The following is a 12871-nucleotide window of genomic DNA, read 5'->3' as shown; positions in this document are numbered from 1 at the left end:
GGGTATCCAAATTGGAAAGGAGGAAATCAAATTGTCTCTATTTGCAGATGACATGATTGTATATCTGGAAGACCCCATCATCTCAGCCCAAAATCTCCTGAAACTGATAAACAACTTCAGCAAAGTCTCAGGATACAAAATCAACGTGCAAAAATCACAAGCATTCCTATACACCAGTAATAGACTTCAAGAGAGCCAAATCAAGAACGAACTGCCATTCACAATTGCTACAAAGAGAATAAAGTACCTAGGAATACAACTAACAAGGAATGTAAAGGACCTCTTCAAGGAGAACTACAAGCCATTGCTCAACGAAATAAGAGAGGATACAAACAGATGGAGAAACATTCCATGTTCATGGTTAGGAAGAATCAACATCGTGAAAATGGCCATACTGCCCAAAGTAATTTACAGATTCAACGCTATTCCCATCAAGCTACCAATGACCTTCTTCACAGAACTGGAAAAAAACACCTTAAACTTCATATGGAACCAAAAGAGAGCCCGCATAGCCAAGTCAATTCTAAGCAAAAAGAACAAAGCGGGAGGCATCACACTACCGGACTTCAAACTATACTACAAGGCTACAGTAATCAAAACAGCATGGTACTGGTACCAAAACAGAGATATAGACCAATGGAACAGAACAGAGGCCTCACAGGAAATACAACATACCCACAACCATCTGATCTTCGACAAACCTGACAAAAACAAGCAATGGGGAAAGGACTCCCTGTTTAATAAATGGTGTTGGGAAAACTGGCTAGCCATGTGCAGAAAGCAGAAACAGGACCCCTTCCTGACACCTTACACCAAAATTAACTCCAGATGGATTAAAGACTTAAACATCAGACCTAATACCATAAAAACCTTAGAAGAAAATCTAGGCAAAACCATTCAGGACATAGGTGTAGGCAAGGACTTCATGACCAAAACGCCAAAAGCAATGGCAACAAAAGCCAAAATAGACAAATGGGACCTAATCAAACTCCACAGCTTCTGCACGGCAAAAGAAACAGTCAGTAGAGTGAATCGGCAACCAACAGAATGGGAAAAAATTTTTGCAGTCTACCCATCTGACAAGGGGCTGATATCCAGAATTTACAAAGAACTAAAGCAGATCTACAAGAAAAAAACAAACAAGCCCATTCAAAAATGGGCAAAGGATATGAACAGATACTTTACAAAAGAAGACATACAGGAGGCCAACAAACATATGAAAAAATGCTCATCATCACTGGTCATCAGAGAAATGCAAATCAAAACCACATTGAGATACCATCTCACACCAGTTAGAATGGCGATCATTAAAAAATCGGGAAACAACAGATGCTGGAGAGGATGTGGAGAAATAGGAACACTTTTACACTGTTGGTGGGAATGTAAATTAATTCAACCATTGTGGAAGACAGTGTGGCGATTCCTCAAGGACCTAAAAATAGAAATCCCATTTGACCCAGCAATTCCATTACTGGGTATATATCCAAAGGATTATAAATCATTCTACTACAAGGACACGTGCACACGAATGTTCATTGCAGCACTGTTTACAATAGCAAAGACCTGGAACCAACCCAAATGCCCAACGATGATAGACTGGATAGGGAAAATGTGGTACATATACACCATGGAATATTATGCAGCCATCAAAAACGATGAGTTCACGTCCTTTATAGGGACATGGATGAACCTGGAAACCATCATTCTCAGCAAACTGACACAAGAGCAGAAAATCAAACACCGTATATTCTCGCTCATAGGCGGGTGTTGAACAATGAGAACACATGGACACAGGGAGGGGAGCACTACACACTGGGGTCTGTTGGGGGGAAATGGGGGAGGGGTGGGGGGTGGGGAGGTGGGAAGAGATAGCATGGGGAGAAATGACAGATACAGGTGAGGGGACGGAAGGCAGAAAGCACACTGCCATGTGTGTACCTATGCAACAATCTTGCATGTTCATCACATGTACCCCAAAACCTAAAATGCAATAAAAAAAAAAAAAAGAAAAAAAAAAAAAAAATGGACTAAACTCTCCATTAAAAATGCAGAGTGGATTAATACATTAAAAATATGTAAATAAATAAATAAGGCAAGACCTAATGATCTGTTGCCTAGAAGAAACATACGGCACCTATAAAGGGTAAAATAAATAGAAAATAAAGGTATGAAAAAACATAATCCATGAAAATGCAAACCCAAAATGAGTAAGAGCAGCTATGTTTTTATCAAAAAATAGATGGCAAGAAAAAGAAAAAAACTATAAAACGAGAGAAAGTAATTATAAAATGATAACAGGGCCAATACAGCACAGTAATATAAGAATTATACCTATATATGTACCCAAACATGGAACATCAAGATATATTAAGAAAATATTACTACAGCAAAAGAGAGAGATAGACAAAATACAATAACTGGAGACTAGAACATTCACTTTTAGCATTTATCTTCCAGACAAAAATTCAACAAAGAAAGATAGATTTAGTCAGCATTATAGACGAATGGACTTAATCTACATTTACAGAAAATTGTATCTAACAGATACAGAATACACGTTCTTCTCCTTATCACATGGATCATTCTCAAGGACAGATCATAAGTTAGGGCCCCAATCAAATCTTAAAACATTAAAAAAAAATTGAAATTATATCAAGCATATTCTCTGACTCCAAGGAAATAAAACTAGAAATCAATAACAACAGAAATTTTGGAACCTAAACAAACACATGAAATTAAAAATTATGCTTATGAATGATTAGTGGATCAATGAAAAATAAATAAGCAAATTAATAATTTTTGATGCAAATGATAATGGATACACAAAATACCAAAGCTTATGGGATACAGTGAAAGCAATATTAAGCTGTAAGAATCTACATAAAAAAAACTTTAGAATGCAGACTGGCTCTCCTTCCTCTTTGGCCTGTGGACAGCCTATTGCGGACCTTGTGATCCTGTAAGTTAATACCTAATAAACTATTCTTTATATATGTATATATCTATTCCATTAGTTCTGTCTCTCTGGAGAACCCTGGCTAACCCAATAAGCTTCCACACAGCAAAGGAAGCAATCAACAAGGTGAAAAGACAATCCACACAATTGGAGAAAATATTTGCAAGCTATCCATGTGACAAGGTATTAATAGAACACAAAAGGAGCTCAAACAACTCTATAGAAGAAAATCTAATAATCTGACTTAAAAATGGGGAAAATATCTGAATAGACATTTCTCAAAAGAAGACATACAAATATTAATCAGGTATATGAAAAGGTGCTCAGTATCATTGATCATCACAGAAATGCAAATCTAAACTACAATGAGATATTGTCTCACCCCAGTTGAAAAGGCTTTTATCTGAAAGATAGGCAGTAACAAATGTGAAGAAAAGGGAACCCTCATACACTGTGGAATGTAAATTAGTACAACCACTATGGGAAACAGTTTGGAGGTTTCTCAAAGATCTAGAATAGAACCATTACATATACAGCAATCTCACTGCTATGTATATACCCGAAAGAAATAAAGTGTATCAAAGAGACATCTAAACTCCTATGTTTATTGCAGCCCTATTCACAATAACTGAGATTTTGGAGCAACCTAAATGCCCATCAATAGATGAATAGATAAAGAAAATGTGGTACATATACACAACAGAGCAGTATTCAGCAGTAAAAAGGTGTGACATCCTGTCATTTGCAACAACATGGTTTGATTGAACTGGAGGACATTATGCTAAGGGAAATGAGCTTAGTTCAGAATGACAAATTTTGCATGCTCTCACTTATTTGTGGGAGCCAAAAATGAAAATAATTGAACTCATTGGGATAGAGGATAGAAGGATGGTTACCAGACGTTGGAAGAGTGCTGGAAGATGTGGGAGGGAAGTGAGAATGGTTAATGGATACAGCCAAAAAAATAGAAACTGTGAATAAGACTTAGTATTTAATAGCTCAACGGGTGGCTATAGTCAATAATACTTTAATTGTAGATTTAAAAATAGCTTAAAAAAAGTCGGGCGCGGTTGCTCAAGCCTGTAATCCCAGCACTTTGGGAGGCTGAGGCAGGCGGATCACAAGGTCAAGAGATCCGGTCAAACATGGTGAAACCCCGTCTCTACTAAAAATACAAAAAATTAGCTGGGCATGGTGGCGCGTGCCTGTAATCCCAGCTACTCAGGAGGCTGAGGCAGGAGAATTGCCTGAACCCAGGAGGCGGAAGTTGTGGTGAGCCGAGATCGCGCCATTGCACTCCAGCCTGGGTAACAAGAGCGAAACTCAGTCTCAAAAAAAAAAAAAAAAAAAAATAGCTAAAAAAGTATAACGGAATTGCGTGCACCACAAAGGATAAATGCTAAAAGTGATGGATACCCCATTTACTCTGATGTGATTATTATGCATTGCATGCCTTATTAAAATCTCATGCACCTCATAAACATATACGTCAAAAATATGTACCCACAAAATTTAAAAATAAAAAAGGAAATATGGGATGTGCTTCTGGAACTTTGAGAAATGCCTCATGCTTTGTCTGATGGGAAAAGCCTCAAAAATCATCTGTTTTGGTGGGATGAACCTTTGCAAAAGGTGTGGAGGTTTGAAAACACTTTGCATGTTTTAGAGACACTCTGGAACATTGTCGTGGCTTGCCTGAAATAGACTATTTCTTGTAATGCTCTATATTTTTATTACTAAGATATTTCACTGGTGTTTTGACCTTAATACCTTCTGAAACAAAGGTATCAGCTCCCTTCCAAAACATATTAACACATTGTCATCCATCTAATTATTCATCCAGCCAGTACTAGATGGTGTTCCTTGGCTCAGGGTTATAAAACTTCAGCTCGATTTGGTTTGACCCTTGCATTTGAGTTCCAAATTTAATCAGTTACTTAAACCTATGATTCTACCTCCAAAATAATGATAACATCCTACTTCTTCAGTTTTATTAGCACTACCCTGTAGATGAATAACAATCTCCTTGATATTTATAATTAATTTTAGAAGAAGGAGTTGCATGGGTGAATGAATTAATGCATAAATTGGTTGCTGGTTTCAAACATCTCTCTCAGGGGATAAGCATAGGAGGAAGGGGTCAGCGTCTCGCTCATCTTAGTGTTACACATATTATTTAATAAGAATGGTCACTCGTGGTTTGCTTTTCTCTTTTGATTAGCTGAGAACGGCCATCTGCTAGTTTGATTTGTTTGGTCCTGCCAAATCTCAGCTTGAAATTTGATCTCCACTACAGAGGAGATCAAATGAGACCTACTGAGAGGTATTTGGGTCATGAAGGTGGATCCTTCATGAGTTGCTTGGTGATATCTTCATGATAATGAGTGAATTGTTGCTTTATTCGTTCCTACAAAAGCTGGTTGTTTAAGAGCCTAGCACCTCCTCTCTTGCCTCCTCTCTTGCTGTGTGATCTGCACACCCCGCTTCCTCTTTACCTTCCACCATAAGTGGCAGCAGCCAGAGTCCCTCACCAGAAGCAGATGCTGGCACCATGGTTTATGCACAGCCTTCAGAACCATCAGCCAAATGGATCTCTTTTCTTTATAAATTACCAGATGTTCCTTTATAGCAACACAAATGTACCAAGATACCATCATAAGTACATTGTGAGAGTACATCAATTTGAATATGTATCAGTGCTCTTTAAATGTCCTTGAACAAACAGGTGTGGAATATATATTTAATACGGTAGCATTCTGAAAGAAACAGAAACAAATTGTACCCCATAAAAGTATGGCTGTAAGTGGTCATTTGTTTGCTGAAATTGCTATTACAATTGAAACAAAAATCAGCAATCTGCCTGAATTCTTTTAATAAACAAAAGGTATTTAACAAAACTATAAATTATATTGCTGTGGCAAGAAAATAGGATCATCCATGCCGAAATGATCCAGCTGTTTTGGGCTGTGTCATTTTAAAATATTTTGTTTCTATTTCTCTCCACATATATTTGTATTTGTTTAAATAGAGTTTTTTTTGTGTTGCTGATTGAAAGAACATGTTTCAATTTTTTCAACCCTGTGATTATGCAGCTTCTGTGTTGGGTTCTGTTTGGTTGTCAAGCTAGGCAAGACTTTTTGTGTTAAGCTGTCTTTGTGCTGGCAGCCTTAGAAAGGATAACATGGATTTCATCAACTCTGACAAAATGCTATGCATTTCACATCCCAGACCTCGTCAAGTCCTACTGCGTAGCACACCTTAATTTCCTATAGATGTGTGCATTACATTTTCTCACTTGTGTTTTCCCAAAGTACTTCCATCTCTTTTTTTTTTTAACATAATGCTTTAACACTGACATTTTTTTTTTCCAAAATGCAGATGTACTTTGAAGATGATTAATTCATTCTGCCTGTCAAGGAAGAGAGAACATGATCAGGAAAGACTGCAAAGGAAATTATTTGGACTTATCTGATTTAGAGCAGTTTATGCATAAATGAATAGAGTATTGATGAGAATGGACAGGAAATATAGGTGTACTTGGGAGGTGGGAAGTTAAGCCAAATGTCGAGTGGGAATCAGAGCTAGAAGGGAAGGTGATAGAGAGGCAAGAGTAAGATAAAGATACAAAACATGGAAAATGGTGAAATAAAAGTGATTATATATAATATACCTCTCTCCTGAGAATTACAGAATCTCAGGAGAGAGTTCTAAATGTGGAACTTCAAACAAAATATTGTGTTTATTCACTTTTAGTGGATACTTCATTTTGAGAAGTTGACATGAGGCTGTAGAGGTAAAAATAGAGTGACCTTGGACTTTTTGTTCTAGGTTGATATGAAAAGAAATGGGGTCATTTAAAGAAACAGAGTCAAATTAGGGTCTTTAAAACACTTTTCTTACTCTTTCCAAAAACAAAGCCACCTCAGAGGCATTCTATACTTTTTGGTGGGCTTCTAGGACCTACATAATATTTCTTTTTATGGGGAATTTCAGCAAGCATATTTATCAAATGACACTGAGATATCATTATTAATTTTCAACAATACTTAATATTTTATCTCTCTATTTTAAATATTTCTCTTTCAAAATCATCCATCTTAATTTTCTTAAAAAAATTTATTAAAGTAGTCTTACCAAGAATATTAGAAAGAAAATTAATGTTTGACCTACAGTTGTGAAAGCCATGAATGGGTTTACCAGCAGGAGTACAGGAAATAAAATATTACCTCCCCTCTGCTTAAGTAAACATTTCCCCCACTTTATTTTATTGATGCCACAAATTACATCTTTATATATGTGTGCTTATTAACATAGATTTATAATTATTTTTCTTTTTTTTTCTTAAAATTCTATAAACAGAACGTAGAAAAATCAAAATTAAAAGATTGGTTTTTATATTTGTTTACATATTTAATTTGTATTATTTCAAGTTGCTGCCTAATATCATTTTATTTCAACTTGAAGGAGTTCTGTTATCATTCCTTCTAGAGTAGACCTAGTGGTAATAAACTCCCTCAGCTTTTGTTTACATGAAAATGTCTTAATTTCTTATTTTTGAAAGACTATTTTGCAGGATATAATACTCTTGGTGAACAGTGTTTGTCTTCACTTCTGTTTCTTTCACCACTTTACGTATGTCATTTCACTGCTTGCCAGTCTTCAAGGTTTCTTGAGGCGAAATCCATTTATAACCTTACTGAGGAAGTCTGAGATGTGATGAGTCACTTTTCTCTTGCTTTTTTTCAAGTTTCTCTCTTTGTTTTTAACTTTTGACAGTTTGAATATAATGTGTCTTGGTGTGGGTCTCCTTGAATTTATTCTCTAAGTAGTTTGTTGAACTTATATTTGTATGTCTATATCTTTCCTCCAATTTGAAATATTTTTGGCCCTTATTTCTTTAAGTAAACTACCTACCCCTTTCTCTCTTCTCTTTCTGTAGCTTATATAATGTATATATTGACCTAATTGATGGTTTTTCATGCGTCCCTTGGGCTCTACTTGCTTTTCTACATTTATTTTTCTCCACAGATTCAGTAACTTCAAATGATTTGTCTTCAAGTTTGCTAATTTTTTATTATAACTATTCAAATCTGTTGTTGAACTTCTCTAATTAACATTTCAGTTTAGTTATTGTATTTTGTAGGTACAAAATTGCTGTTTGGTTATTTTTAAGTAATTTTTTTTTTTACTTTTATATTGTGTCATATATAATTATCCAGATTTTTTTCAGTTTTTTATATTTCTTTTTAGCCATTTTGGTATATTTAGGACAGTTGTTTTAATTTTTATTTTATTTTATTTTATTTTATTTGTCTAGTAAATCTGAATCCTGTATTTCTTCAGGGTGAGTTTCTGGAGAGTTATTTCTTTCTTTGAATGAACTTGTTTTCCTATTTCTTTGTGTGCTTTGTGATCTTTTGTAGAAAACTGGGCATTTATACCACTCCCAGTCTTTGTAGATTGACTCCATGAAAGAATCAACCTTCACTAATTGACTCAGCATGAAAGCTTAAGTTCTTTTAGGTCTTTTAGGTCTTTCTGGGCATGCGTATTTTCTGGATTTTTTTTTTTTTTTTTTTTTTTTTTTTTGAGAAGAAGTTTCTCTCTTGTTACCCAGGCTGGAGTGCAATGGTGCGATCTCAGCTCACCGCAACCTCCGCATCCTGGGCTCAGGCAATTCTCCTGCCTCAGCCTCCTGAGTAGCTGGGATTACAGGCACGCACCACCATGCACAGCTAATTTTTGTATTTTTAGTAAAGAGGGGCTTTCACCATGTTGACCGGGATGGTCTCGATCTCTTGACCTCATGATCCACCCACCTCGGCCTCCCAAAGTGCTGGGATTACAGGCGTGAGCCACCACGCCCGGCCTGGGCATGCGTATTTTCTGATCATATGTGTAGGCTGTTTATGCAATTTGTCCACACACATGGCTGTTTTTAAATGTCTAACTTTTCCCAGAATCTAACCTCTGCTTCTCTCAATGCCTTGGATTTTCTATACAGTCTTCTGTTTGTAATCCCTTGCTGTTGGACATCCCCATAGATCTCTAATTCCTTTGCACTCTTTGCACACTACAGCACCAGCCACTGCTTTCTGTCACTTTCAACATGATATCCAAATGATGCCTCCACTCCTGCATTAATTTCAAAGTGAGACTGAAATCAGTTCTTTGGGTGGCCCCCAGACAAGCCAAAAATTGCACGTTAGTCTTACTCATTCTCTTCCATAATGAAGGAGGAACTGGCAACCAGGCAGCTTCCTCCTGACTGTATGAAGCTACACTGCATTGCAAAAAGAATGTGGTAGGGTGAACAAAAACACCACACAATTTCCCACTGTTTTGAAGGAGAGAAAGAGAGTGTGTGTATGTGTTTGTGTGTTCTCTTTCTTTATTAGGTCCTCACTTAGTTGCTATAGAGCCTTGCCTGGTTTCTAGAGCTCCCTACAAAGCTATTCTAGTCTGTTATTGTCTCCTTGACATTTAAAAAAATTATCAAATTAATTTTACTGAATTTGTTAAAAAAGAAATAAAGGGTACAATAATATAATATGATAGATATTAGGATTGAGGGGCATGTTGGAAACCATAACTCACAATTTCAAATGTACCTTTGTAAAACCTAAAATCTCCTTACAAATTTGTATATTTAAATGTTGTTTTTAAGATTTAAAAAATCTTGTTTTTACTACATAATGTGAAATTCTGGTCCAATTGTTAACATGGTTTATTTTCCGTTTTCTGGTATTTTTTACTGCTATTACTCCATGATAGCTTCTTTATGTAGGAACAAGGACCTAGAACTTCCTATATAGCATGTTGCTAATGTCATTCTCTTAGTACAAATTAGTTTTGCAAGTATATGTGATCTTGGGAAATGAAAGACGATTCTCCAAATTAGAGTAAGGTAGATTAAACTGTTTTCCATTTTTGTTGAGAGCAGGAAAATTAAAGTATGATTTGCCAGACTATCAATAGTGAAGTAAAATTAAAAATGCAAATTTTCTTGGATTGAGAAAAGGTGTAAAAATTAGAACCTCCTATTTTTAACAAACTTCAAAAAGAATGATGGAGTACATTTCTCTGTACTGCTTATGTAGAATATGAGTATCAATCATTGAAATACCACAGTCATGAAAATGCCACAAAAGCTTAGACAATTTAATAGAAATGGCTTGAATCTCAATGAAAAGTAAAGTTAATGTTAATATTTGTGATAGCATGTGATAAGATGAGTTTCTATTCATGAAAACAACTTTCCTGTAAAACTTTTCACAATAGAAAAAATAAGCCTTTGACTCATCTATTCATTAATCTATTGATTCATTCAATAAATATTTACTGAGGTCTTGCTGTGAGATGGGGCTTGTGCATTACATGTGGAAATTAATGGTATTTATTCTGTCCTTGATTATCTTCTTACTACATGTGGAACAGATAGAGATATTTCAATTAACCACATAGTCACACGGAAAATTGTAACTGTGGTATGTAAAATAAAGAAGAATACACCAAGTTGAGAAAGCCTAGAGTAGGAAGAGCTTCTCTAAACTGAGATCAAAGAAAGGACCTGAGAAAGCAATATTTGAGATGCAATCTAAAGAAAAATATGTGATTTATGTAGTAAGGGATAGGCAGACAATTTTGGGAGAAGGGAATACTACAGTAAAATATTGTTAGATAGAAAACAAAACAGCACATTGAAAGATTATCAAAGTATAGGACATATGACAGGGGGTTGGAGGATGCTCTAAGTAAGTTCAGATTGTTCAGATTGTTGTGTGATACGTTAAGAATTATAAATAGGCCGGGCGCGGTGGCTCAAGCTTTTAATTCCAGCACTTGGGAGGCCTAGGCGGGTGGATCACGAGGTCGAGAGATCGAGACCATCCTGGTCAACATGGTGAAACCCCGTCTCTACTAAAAATACAAAAAATTAGCTGGGCATGGTGGTGCGTGCCTGTAATCCCAGCTACTCAGGAGGCTGAGGCAGGAGAATTGCCTGAACCCAGGAGGCTGAGGTTGCGGTGAGCCAAGATCGCGCCATTGCACTCCAGCCTGGGTAACAAGAGCGAAGCTCCATCTCAAAAAAATAAAAATAAAAATAAAAAAATAAAAAAATATATAAATATGTCATTTATCTCAAGGCACATGATTAAAGGGTTTTAAACTGAAAAGGAAGATGCATATGAAGCTAAAAAGTACCAATTATAAAGAGGTTGCCAATTATTTATATAGGAGCATTGGAAAAATATTAAAACATAAGAACATTGGAAGAATTGGGATGAATGGGTTTTATTGTTTCCCATTTGGGGAACAGGAGCTGAGAGAATATACTCATCAAATTTTGGGTTCTTTGTGAGCATCTAAGAAAACTGCATTGTTTCAGTACACTAGGATCTATGAGTTGCCACTTCTAGCCAACAGAATGTGAGTAGACCAGCCATTTTTATTTCTAGTACCTATAAGGTCCTTTGGGATCTCCTACTCTAATTTTTTTCCACTCGCTTACAAGTTTGAAAGCCTAGCTCTTCAAAATAGCTGAGTCAGTCACATTTTGGAAGGAGATTCAATCCCTAGGACACCACATGGAGAATAGCTCCTCAATCTTTACCCAACTTTACCTGGACCATGAATAGACATTTACAGTGTAAAATGACTGATATGCATAGGTATTCAGGTTACCTCACCAAAGTCATAGATAGCATTTGAGAGATTCTTATCCTGTGTGGATAGAATGCACATTTAAGTGGGGAAGTTAAGATAAAATTAATCTTTGGGATTTGTCAGTAGGTAAGTGATAATTAAAATTATGAGTCCAGATGGAATTTTCTGATAAGGAAATATCAAGTAAGAAGACAGGTAGATATGTTTAATACTGTTGAAAACTGTTGAAGAGCAAGTGAGTTAGAGTCTAAAAGGTCTGTGTTAGATTAAAAAGAAAAAGGGAGATGACATTTGAAAAGCTATTATTACCTAGTTATTTGGACAAAAGCATATTGAACAATATTGATGGATGAAAGGTGATAAACTGGAGGCAGCATAAATAATGTTCAAATTATTTTGATTTGGAAAAAGAAGGAAGAGTATATTCATTCAGATAGGACGATAACTAAGTATATTCCAATATTAAATATTTAAAGTAAATATAAATCATATAGAAGGGATAGCCAATATTTAACGGTCCTGAAAAGATAGAAAGTTAGGAGATGCAAACGTCTTGTGAAGTGACTGATTTTGGATAGGAGGAAGGGTAACTCCACTACTGTAACCAGATAGAAAGAGCAAAACAAGCAAAAATGTGAATCTTTTCATAACTGGTTAGAAGAAAATAGAAGATGTACCTTCTCTCTTCTCTGTGATGTAGTAGGTACAAACATTACTTGCTCAGAGAGAGTAAGGAGAGAAATAGGATTGAGGAGACTGAAGAGGCAGAGAAATGATTAATTGACTGGAGAGGCAAAACATATATTCAGGGGAAATAAAAATATTTACATAAACTCACCTAAAATTTTTCTCTTAAGAACTAATTCTAGGGAAGTAACAAATACATAGAAAATTTCATCCACAATTGTGTTTTTATTATAGTGTTACATATAATTGCATAATATTGCATAAATAATGAAAAAGGGGAGAGTGATTCAATGAATTACAATACATTTGAAGTACTGACTATTACATATTTATTAAAATGTATAAGCCTATTTTAAAACCTAGGAAAATGTGCTTTTATTAACAAATGAAAGTTAAGTATTGATATTTTGTACTGGTGTGTGTATGTGTTCCCATGAAGAATATAAGACTGAAATGTAATTGCTGAAGTTTTAACAATGAATATATTTTAGTGGAGAGATAATGGACATTTATTTGTTTTTTACATACACTTTAATATTTCAAAATTTTACAATAAGTAGG

This window comes from Saimiri boliviensis, chromosome 5 (assembly GCF_048565385.1).
Source record: "Saimiri boliviensis isolate mSaiBol1 chromosome 5, mSaiBol1.pri, whole genome shotgun sequence".
Lineage (NCBI taxonomy): Eukaryota > Metazoa > Chordata > Mammalia > Primates > Cebidae > Saimiri > Saimiri boliviensis.
Note: the sequence above shows the minus strand (reverse complement) of the source record.